Source organism: Dipodomys spectabilis, unplaced genomic scaffold, assembly GCF_019054845.1.
Source record: "Dipodomys spectabilis isolate Male_0828 unplaced genomic scaffold, ASM1905484v1 ptg000378l, whole genome shotgun sequence".
In the NCBI taxonomy this organism is placed as follows: Eukaryota; Metazoa; Chordata; class Mammalia; order Rodentia; family Heteromyidae; genus Dipodomys; species Dipodomys spectabilis.
This window is the reverse complement of record NW_024871055.1, coordinates 589,596-600,642: the sequence shown is the minus strand read 5'-3', so window position 1 is coordinate 600,642 and position 11,047 is coordinate 589,596. Positions and strand designations below refer to the sequence as shown.

General features: G+C 37.9%; 1 non-coding gene across 1 annotated transcript; it reads left to right on the top strand.

Annotated features, from left to right (window-relative positions):
* Nucleotides 1-5,184: 5,184 nt before the first annotated feature.
* LOC122096573 lies at nt 5,185-5,290 on the top strand. Its single transcript, XR_006145343.1, has one exon. It is a non-coding gene; the product is annotated as a U6 spliceosomal RNA (small nuclear RNA).
* Nucleotides 5,291-11,047: the final 5,757 nt, after the last annotated feature.

Genomic DNA, 11,047 nt, shown 5'->3' with positions numbered 1-11,047 from the left:
CCTGGTTTTGGGATGAGGGTGATGATGGCTTCATAGAATGTGTTCGGTAGTGAGCTTTCTCTTTCAATTTCATTGAAGTGTTGGAGGAGAATTGGTGTGAGCTCTGCTTTGGAGGCCTTGTAAAATTCCGCTGTGAAACCATCGGGTCCTGGACTTTTCTTAGCTGGGAGGTCTCTTATTGCTGTTTCTATTTCAATGCTTGATATGGGCCTGTTAAGATAGTTTAACTCATCTTGGTTTAGTTTTGGCATGTCAATATTTGCTAGGAAGAGGTCCATTTCTGTCAAGTTCTCAAACTTATTAGCATAAAGTTTTGAGAAGTATTCCCTTATAATGTTCTGAATCTTGGTTGTTTCCGTGGTGATGTTTCCATTCTCATCTCTGAGTTTATTAATTTGGGTGTGTTCTCTTCTTTTTCTGATAAGATTTGCTAAGGGTCTGTCAATTTTGTTAAGTTTTTCGAAGAACCAACTCTTTGTTTTGTGGATTCTTTCTATAGTTTTTTTGGATTCTAATTCATTTAATTCTGATTTAATTTTGATTATTTCTTTCCGTCTACTGGATTGGGGTTTATCTTGCTGCTCTTTTTCAAGGAGGTTTAGATGTGTCATTAAATTGCTAGTTTCAGATCTCTCCAATTTGTTGATATAGGAGCTCAGAGCTATAAACTTGCCTCTGAGTACTGCCTTTGCTGCGTCCCAGAGCAGCTGGTAATTTGTGTGTTCATTTTTGTTGAATAGCATGAACATTTGAATTTCCTTTCTAATCTCTTCCATGACCCACTCATGATTCAGCAGTGTGTTGTTCAGCCTCCATGTGATACCGGACTTTCATTGGTGGCTTTTGGTGTTGAGTTCTAATTTTATTCCCTTGTGGTCAGAGAGAATGCAAGGTATAACTTCAATGTTTCTGAATTTAGACAAGTTTGCTTTGTGGCCTAAAATGTGCTCTATTTTAGAAAACGTTCCATGTGCTGCTGAGAAAAACGTGTATTCTGATGCTGCTGGGTGAAATGTTCGGTAAATGTCAGTTAAGTCTAGTTGATCTATGCAGCTGTTTAGATCTGTGGTTTCTCTGTTGAGTTTTTGCCGAGTTGATCTATCTCGTGGGGAGAGTGGTTTGTTAAAATCCCCAACAATTAATGTCTTTGGATCTATATGGGATTTGAGGGAAAGTAGTGTTTCTTTGATAAATTTGGGTGCTCCATTGTTTGGCGAATAGATATTTAGAATTGTAATATCCTCCTGAAGGAGAGATCCTTTAATTAGTATGTAGTGACCTTCTTTATCTCTTTTCACGAATTTTAATTTGAAGTCTATTTTATCTGATATTAGGATTGCAACTCCCGCCTGTTTATGCGGTCCGTTTGCTTGGTAGATTTGTTCCAGCCTTTAACATTGAAAATGTGTTTGTTTTTACGGGCAAGATGTGACTCCTGCAGGCAGCAGATAGAAGGGTCTTGTTTTTTAATCCACCTAGACAGTCTATGTCGCTTAATTGGAGAGTTCAGTCCGTTAACATTAAGAGATAGGACTGAGAGGTATTTGGGAGTTCCTGCCATGTTATCTACCTTCTTGGGGGCTGCGAAAACTGGGTTCTTCCTATGGTTCTTGGATTCTCAGTTTGGGTGCAGTTTCTTGGCCTTTATTGCGGTCTTGTTGGTTTTCTATGTGTAGGACATCTTTAAGAATCTTTTGTAGGGCTGGTTTGGTGGAGATGTATTGTTTCAATTTTTCTTTGCTATGGAAGGTTTTTATTTGGCCTTCAGTTATGAAGGAGAGTTTAGCTGGGTACAGTATTCTTGGTTGATAGTTGTTTGTTTTTAGGGCATGGCATACATCATTCCAGGCTCTTCTTGCTTTGATTGTCTCTGCTGAGAAATCTGAGGTGATTCTAATTGGTTTCCCTTTATAAGTGATTACCCTTTTCTCTCTGACAGCTTTAAGGATCTTTTCCTTGTTCTGAGTTGATCCTGTGTGGATTATAATGTGGCGGTGGGATGTCCTATTCTGGTCTGGTCTATTTGGGGTTCTAAAGGCTTCTTGTATCTGGACAGGCCTATCTTTTTGCATGTTTGGGAAGTTCTCTGCTAGGATCCTGTTAAACAAATTTCCTAGACCATTAACTTCTGTTTCTAGGTGCTCCTCTACACCCATTATCCTTAGATTAGGCCTTCTGATGGTGTCTTCCAGGTGTTGGATAGATCTATCATATTTCTTGGACTTGTCTTGGATGGTTGTATGTTCTTTCTCTATAATATCTAGGCTGTCTTCAATCCCTGAGATTCGATCTTCTGCATGGTCTAACCTGCTGTCAAGACTCTCTACTTTGTTTTTTATCTCTTTTCCTTCTAGTTGGTCAGCTTTGATGGCTTCAAGTTCTTTGTTGAAGCTCTGTTTTAGGTCTTGTATGAATTTCTTTACTTCCTTAATTTGGTGTTCAGTGTTTGTCCTCAAATCACTTAGTTGATTGGTTATGGTTTCTTTGGGCTCCCATTCCTTCTGTTGGGTTCCATTCAGCATTCCCTTTGTGGTCTCCCTGACTTCCTTTAGCTCTTTGTTAATGGATTCCATGAATGCCTTTAGTGATCTTTGTGTGTTCTCTACCTGGTCTCTCAATTCCTGTATTACTCTTTGATTAGCTTCCTCCCGTTCGTGGGATTCCTGTAGATCTCTTTGAGTGTTCTCAGCCTGCTCACGCCATTCCTCCCTTTCTCTTTGAGTATTCTCAAGTTGTTCACGCAAATCCTGTATCAGTTTTTGAGTAGCTTCCTCACGCTTATGATATTCCTGTATAAACTTCTGGGATGCCTCCTCTCTCTCCCTGTCACGCTCATACAGAGTCCTTTGTACGTTGTCAAACTTTTCATTTATCATGTTTGCCAGCAGTGTTTGTAGAGCTGTTTGGGAACTCTCCTCTGGATTATTCATTATCTGTTCTAACCCCTGATTATCAAGATTGGGAATTGAGATACCCGAATTTGCCATTTATCTTGTGTTTTTCCGGCTTACTCTGCCCATTTGAGATGAAGATAGTACCAGTTTTGTGCTAGAACACTATCTTAAGGCAACCATCAACCAAAGTTTGCATTTGTACAGTCAAGAGTCTACAGATACAATCTAGTTCAACAGATACATCTATTCGACATCAAACAACTATATGTTAAAGGACTTCGAACCGCGGAGAAGAATTTGGAAAACCAGAAATTATTAGGGTTAGGGAGAGATGTGGGTATAAAATAGGAATAGATTGGTGTGGTGAGGCACAGGGAGAGTTAACTATGTCCTAATCACAGTGCAGGAAATAGGTTGGGTAGGATGCAAGTAGAGAGAGAGAGAAAAAGAAGAAAGGGAAAGGGGAATGAAAAGAGACCAGAAAAAAAAATAGAAATGTAAAAATTAATGTTATTTTAGAGATTAAAAGACCATCTATTTATAGAGGAATATGAATATGTTGAGAGAAAGGGAGGGACATAGAGGAGATGTGAAAAACTTTAAAAAAATGTTTAAATATTATATAGGTATAAAGAGGTAGTACTGCTATTAATGAATTTAAGTCTCAGAGGTTTTGAATTGAGTAATAAGTTTGTGGATTAAGTGTGTACACAATGGGGGGTAGGGTCTACTGGTTAACTACGGGTTTATCTGAGGATGTGCAGGACAAGAGTTAAGTCACATAAAGAAGAACAAAGAGGAAAAGATGGAAAGGATAGGAAAGTGAGAAGAAAAGATCAGAAGTTCAGTAGAGCTAGACAAAAAACAAAAAGATAATTAAGAATGAAAGAAAAAGAGAAAAAAGACAAGAAAAGAAAGGAAAACACACATTCACGTATTCCTAAAATAAAAATTATAAGAGGAGAAAAGAAAAAAAAAAGTTAATGGAAAACAATTATTTTTTCAGAAGAGGCAAAAATTAAAGATTAATAAAAGTTTTAGAAAAGCAAAAAAAATTTTTTTATATATATAAGGTAACAAAAAACGAAAAAAAAAACAAAAAAAAAAGAAAAAAAGAAAAGAAGAAGAAAAAAAAAAAAGGTCTTTGATTTTTTTTGGGGGGGGGAGGGGTGGGAAGAGTCCTGTATCTCCCTTTTGTCTGTAACCAGAGTGTGGTTGGAGTCTCTGGTCAGCTTGAGGTCCTGTGGCTTGATTGGTTTCTTAAGTCAGTTTGTTGGAACAGGCAGAAAAATGCTCTGCTTTACCCAAGATTTTGAGATTCCCCCTCCCAGGTTAGTTTACTGGGAGGGTGATCTGCTTTGAGAATCACAAAAGAGGGGGATGCAGTGATGAGGCTAGGTTCTGGGTAGAGTTGAGGCCTTTCAACAAACAGTAGCTTTTCCCTGGGGCTATTTTGTGAAAAAAACTCACAGCACCCAGCCTGGAGCCATTCTCAGGGTTTCTGTTTTTCAATTGATTGTGGTGGCTGCTAGAGGGAGGGGCAGCCTCTGGCTCTGGTTACCCGGTGCGGAGACCCACTCCAATGGCTGGCGCCTGAGCTGGGTGACTTTTCCCTGGATGGAACTGAGTATGTGAGGTCACTTCGCTGTTAAGTTCTTGTGACCTGCTAAATGACTCGTTTTATTCCAAGCCCTGAGCTGGAGCTAGCCGCTCCTCCGAGCTTTGTCGGTATCTAAGATGGAGATCACCGGTGCTGGGTGGGGGGAGGGGTGGCCTTCCCTCCTCTGCTCCCTGGGAAGGAGTGAGGAAGTGGGGCTTCTACTCATGCCGAGTCTTGGATCCTGGGTCGTCTCTGGTCTGCAAAGTGCAGGATGAAGTTGTCCGCTCCTTGTCGGTTCTTGCTGGTGTTGAGTAGAATCCGCTCGCCCGCTGCGTCTGGCTCCTTCGTCCCGGACTCTCTGTGTGAGCGCTCAGGTATGGCCGGGGCTGCGGTCGCTGCTGCGACCCTGCCGCCGCAGCAGCAGCTGCTGGCAGATGCTCAGATGTGTCTGCTTGGCTTCCCCTCTCTTGACTAACTCTCTGTCCTGTGATGGCACACTTGGTGTGATTCTCTGGCTTGGGACTGTTCACTGGAACTCTGAAACTGTTTTCTATGCAAGAGCTTGTTCAGATTCCAGCTTCTCCTCCGCCATCTTCCCGGAACTCCAATTTCACAATTTTTTGAACTTACTTTTTGTTGAATTGTCTAGTTTAAGACAATCAATTACACTTTATATATAAAAAATGTTCTGTGCTCAATTTGGCTGCACATACACTAAAATTGGAACATACAGAGAAGATTAGCATGGTCCCTGCACAAGGATGACACGCAAATTAATGAATCGTTCCATATTTTTACACCAACAGATGCTGGATGGGATGTGGCCAGACGGGAAGCCTACTGCACTCTTGGTGGGAGTGTAAACTTGTTCATCCATTTTGGAAAGCGGTTTGGAGCTTCCTCAAAAGACTGCACATAGAGCTCCCCTATTACACAGCAATCCCACTTTTGGTCATTCACCCAAATGATCACAAATAAGTCCATACTAAAACTACCACCACAACAACGTTTATTGTAGCATTATTTGCCATAGCTAAGATACGGAACCAACCCCGATGCCCCTCAGTAGAAGAATGGATCAAGAAAACGTTCTGTGTGTGTGTGTGTGTGTGTGTGTGTGTGAATGTACACTTACACAACCACTTTGGAAAGCAATCTGGTGAGTCCTCAGAAACCTAATTATTGACCTTCCTTATGGCTCACTCATACCACTTCTAGGCATCTATTCTGAACAACAGGTACCAATATTCAAGGATACATACCTCCATGTTTATTGCAGCACTGTTCACAATATACAGGATATGAAAACAACCCATATGTTCCACCAAAGATGAATGGATCCAAAAACTCTGGTAACTATACACAACGGAATATGTTCCAGCCATTAGAAAGACAAAATAATGGCATTAGCAGGGAAATCAATCAAGCTACAGGAAGTCATGTTGAGCGAGGTAAGACAAAAGCAAAGAGACAAACAGCACATGGTCTCCATGGTAAGTGGATGTTAAATCCAAAATGTAAGGTGATACAACAAAATTAACAACACTTAAGAAACCAAGGACTTCCACTCATCTGGTCAAATCACTACTAAATATCCTCATTCTGCTGATCATATTTGCACACTGAAGGGAAACCAGGAAGACGACACAGAACTAGAAGGAATCAGGGAAAAACATACAACAGTGGGATCCATCAGCTGCACTGGACATTGACCAAAATGAACTAAGCAACTCAATGTCACTGAAGGGAAGGAGGGAACAAGTGGGAAAGAGGGAACAGCAGACACTATACAAAACAAAAGAAATATACATATTTCAAAACAAAAAACTATACATAAGGAGAAAATAACTCTATTGCAAAGCTCATAGAACTCATAAGTATTGTAGACCATGATAGACAATTTGCTCCATCAAAGTTAGAATGTATTTGTGACTTTAACTAAGCATCACTATCCCACAATATTGTGAAATATGGGAAATTATGTAATCATTTAATCACAATAAAAACATTTGAAAAAATGATGAAGGTGGAAAACTAAGTTGCTCTAAAAAACAAAAAAGGAAAATGTTCTGTGTGTATATGTGTGTACACACACACATATACTATATATATACATATATATGTATATATATTAATTCTATGCCTCCATCAGAAAGAATGACATCGCCCAATTTTTAGGAAATGGAAAGACTTGGAAAAAAATTATATTAACTGATGTAAGCCAAGTCCAAAGAAACATAGGTCCCATGGTATCCCTTATTTGCAATGACTAGTATATGTCTGGGATAAGCAGAAAAGTTGAAAAGCTATGTGTATATGACTACATAAGTAGATGTTAAGCTAAATGACCCCCAAGATAGAGACACAAGTGGTTTTTTCTTTCTTGCTGTTGTTTCTCACATATTTATAATGTACAACGTGATTTCTTTTTTTTTTTTATGTGTTCCTCCCCAACACTATAACCCCTGTTTTCACTTTACTTGATGTTGGTGCACATGCATCTTGTATATACACTTCTCTAATTTGGGGAAAGAAAAGGACAAAACAACATGCTTAAATAGGAATACAGTTTGACCCATTGTATAACAATAGATGCACAAGACAATATTTTGAAGAACGAATGTTACAATTTAGGCTGGGGACATTGGGTGGGGCTTGGAGGTGTGAGGAGTGTACTTGTGGAGGTGGAAGGGAAGGAATGGTGGGGGAAAAACAAAGGAGGAGGTAACAATGCTTGATATGAAATGTACTTATTACTTTGCTCATGTAACTATAACCATTCTGTACAGTATTTTTACAACAAAAAATGTATAAAAATGTTTTGAGATGGAAGAGTTTATTTTGCCTATTTTACCCAAATAATATCGTTAACAAATAAATTAATGCAAAACACTGATATGAAGATATTTTGAAAAAGTGAGTGTGTGTGCATTCCTGCATGTTGGCATGCTCAGAGTTTGAAATCAGGGCTTCAAGGTCTCGCTATGTCTTTCTCTCTAGATTGGTGAGCTACTATATGAGCTACATCTCCATTCCTGGCCCTTTGTTAGTTCATTAAAATTTTTGAAAAATAATCTCATGAATTAATTTTGCCCTGATTGGCTTCCAAATGTTATCCACAGATCTCAGGCTCCTGAGTAGGTATCCCGAGTAGTAAGGATTACAGGTGTGACAAACCAGCACAAGGCTTTCAGAATAATTTTGAAAGTAGAAGAAAATTTACTTCACAGTGGCCTGTTTTATCATTTCCTAGTTTTAAAGCATTTTGGAGTGATTATATGTGATTTTTTTCATTCTTGAATTCTTAAAATACAGTAAGTGATGATATTTAAAAGATTTAGTACTTTTTAAAAATGATACTGGAACTTTAAATAAAAAATAAAATAAAATATATGAGAGCAGCGATACAGGAGATGCGACTGGGGGAAATACTGTAGTATCGTAGAGTAGAAGAGCTGTGGAAAGGAGTAATTTTACATTAACATAGCAAGTAATAAACTAGCATACAGCTTTTCAGCCTCATGTCAGTCATTAAAAAGTTTAAACAAAATGCATAATCAGCAAACCAATAGAGATAAAATAGAAAACTAAACAATTAAGATGAAGAGATGACTTAGACCAAGAATAACAAATGACACAATTAGGAAACAAAAAACAAGCTGCTGGTGCTGGGAAGGTGACTCAGTGGTAGAGTGCTTGCCGTGCATACCTGCGGCCCTGGGTTTGATTCCTCAACACCACATAAGCAAAAAGAAACAAGCCGGAAGTGGTGCTGTGTCTCAAGTTTTACAGCGCTAGCCTTGAGCTGAAATTCTGAGGCAGAGCGCCCAGGCCCAGAGTTCAGGCCCCACGATCGGACCCAAAAAATAAAATAAAAAAAAACAAGCTAATAAGTTTAAAAATGATCACCCTTAATTCTATTGAGTTGTTTAGATCACAATTTGTTAGAAGTATAATTCAAATCAGAGTTTAATAGTACATCATTTTGATAAAAGTTAGTTATTGATTTCTTAATATTGAATGTTTAATATATAATTTTAATTTCAGCAGCTATAGAAAAGAAGAAAGTGAAAATAATTTTAATAATATATTTATGAATTGTAAAATTGAGAAGCATTAGAGTTTAAACAAATAACATATCATTATTGCTTCATTAATGTAATTTAATATAATAATTCAAAGTGTATTCTACACTTAGCACTCATCTTAACATCAAATAATAAATTATTGCACATGACTCTTGGTATTAGTTGGAAGGGTTCAGCACTGTGGTAAAATTACACGAGGGTATGACCCCTCTCATATAGCTTAAATTGTGGAAATTTGATTTCTACATGCATGTTAAATTCTTGTCTAGGTGACATCTATAAAATTATTTACAATTATATACACGAGGACTATTTCAGATAATACTTAAAAGTCATATTCATTAATTAAATTTTTATTATTTCATACCAAATAAATATTTACAGAGAGACTGAATTTTTGTGTAGATGATGGTGTATGTGTGCCAGATTATATGTATTAAGGCTTATTTTGTATTCCTGACATTGTTTCTAGAGTTGGATTTATTTGTCCATTATGGGTTAAGTGTATTATATTGGATCTATGAAAGTAAACTGAATGTTTATTCCATTAATCCTTTGTCTAATCCCAATATAAATTGTCCATGTGTTTAAATTAATGAAAATAACAATAGATAAAAGCAAGATAAATCAGTCTGTAGTAGACAAATATTTACACCATTGAGAGTTGGTCCTCTTTTACACTACAGAATATTCTTGGGAATATGTGCTCCAGGCTGACCACAACTGAAGATTATTACGGTTTGATCTATCATAAGAGAAGGAAGGAAAGGTAACCTTCCTTCCAAATGTCTGATCCCAGGAATGTGCTCTGCTTTGTGGTGGCTACTTGGAAATGAACATTTTTCACAGTCAACCTTGAAAAGCCATCTTGATAGATGACTTCTGTAAGTGGTTATAAAGCATTATTGATGGCTTTGCAAGGATGCCTGATTGCCTCATTTTGAGACAATTAACAGGAATTTAGTCAATTGTTCTTTGTATCTTTAGGAGAAAAACCCATTGACTCTAGGCCAGGGGATCACAGGGGCCCAGAGAAACTACTACCTTGAATAGTAATCCTAGACATCTAAAACAAAACACACACACACATACACTCCAGTAAGCACAGTCAGGCAGGGTTGCTATCATAGCCTACATGAAGTCAGGCAAAAAACAGAAGCTGAGAATCATTTAGCTGATAACTAATATATTTTTTATAAGGCAGACTCAAATGAGACTCCAGAGAAAGGACAGAAAGACTGATCAGGGAGACTAAAATTGGTCACACAAAGATTGGAAAGTAGAATTCCTTGTAGAACAAATAAATCATAGAACGCTTGTGCATGTAAGAACAAGAAAGAAGACCAAATTTCAGAAAGGCACATTTTCTTAGAAGTCAGCTTAATCAATTATCAGTGCAAATCTTTGAACTCTTAAATATTTGACCACATGTGGGAGAAGGTTGAAAAGAAAGAAAATTTCATCACTCTATTAGGAAGTCCAATATCACATTAGGAAGTAATCAAGCACAGATTTGTAATAAAAAGAGAAAACAATTATTCAAAATGAGGGTTTCATTTCTTTTGATGTAAAAGTTCTTCAATTAGGTGCTAGCAAATACCGTACAATTGATCCAGTCCCCCAGCTGAGTTAATATTGATTGCAGTGTTACCACATGAAGGAAAAGAGAAAATTTACAAATGTTTGATGAAATGAGGTGAAGGTGATGTGTTCTAATAGTAATATCTGAGGTTTAGACACAGGTGAAGAGGTGGATTTTCTTTTCTAAAAATCATGCCAGTGAATCACAGCTGTAATCCTAGGTACTCAGGAAGCTGAGATCTGAGGACTACGGTTCAAAGCCAGCCTGGGCAAGAAAGACTATTATTTCCATTTAACCATCAGAAAACCAGAAGTGGCACTGTCGCTCAAGTGGTAGAGCACCCACCTGGAGTTGAAGAGTTCAGGGACAGTGCCCAAGTCCAGACTTCAAGCCCCTCGAACAGCAACAAGAAAAAATATCCTTTTCATGGACTACATACATCTCTTCCTAACATTCAACAAAGGAGCCATTTTATCACCCACTACATTTGAGTCCTAATCTAGCTACTGCATATATATTGATTTGGTATCTTATATAAAACGGTTCATATTTGCGGAAACAAATACCAGCAGTGGTAATTTTTTTCCAGTCCTTGAACTATGGGCCTGAGCCCTGATCATGTATATACTGGTAGCTTTCATGTGAGCTTGTTTATTATTTATTGGATTACTGCCCATGAGGGGAATTACTGGGTCTTAAGGGAGATCTACATTTACTCTTTTCAGAAAACTCCGTACTGCATTCCACAGTGGTTGAACATGTTTAATTTCCCATCAACAGTGTAATCGAGTTCCCAATTGGCTACATCCATGCCAGCGTTTGCTATTGTTAGTTTTCTTAGTAATGGCCATTATAATGGACGAGGTAGAATCTGTCTTGTTTA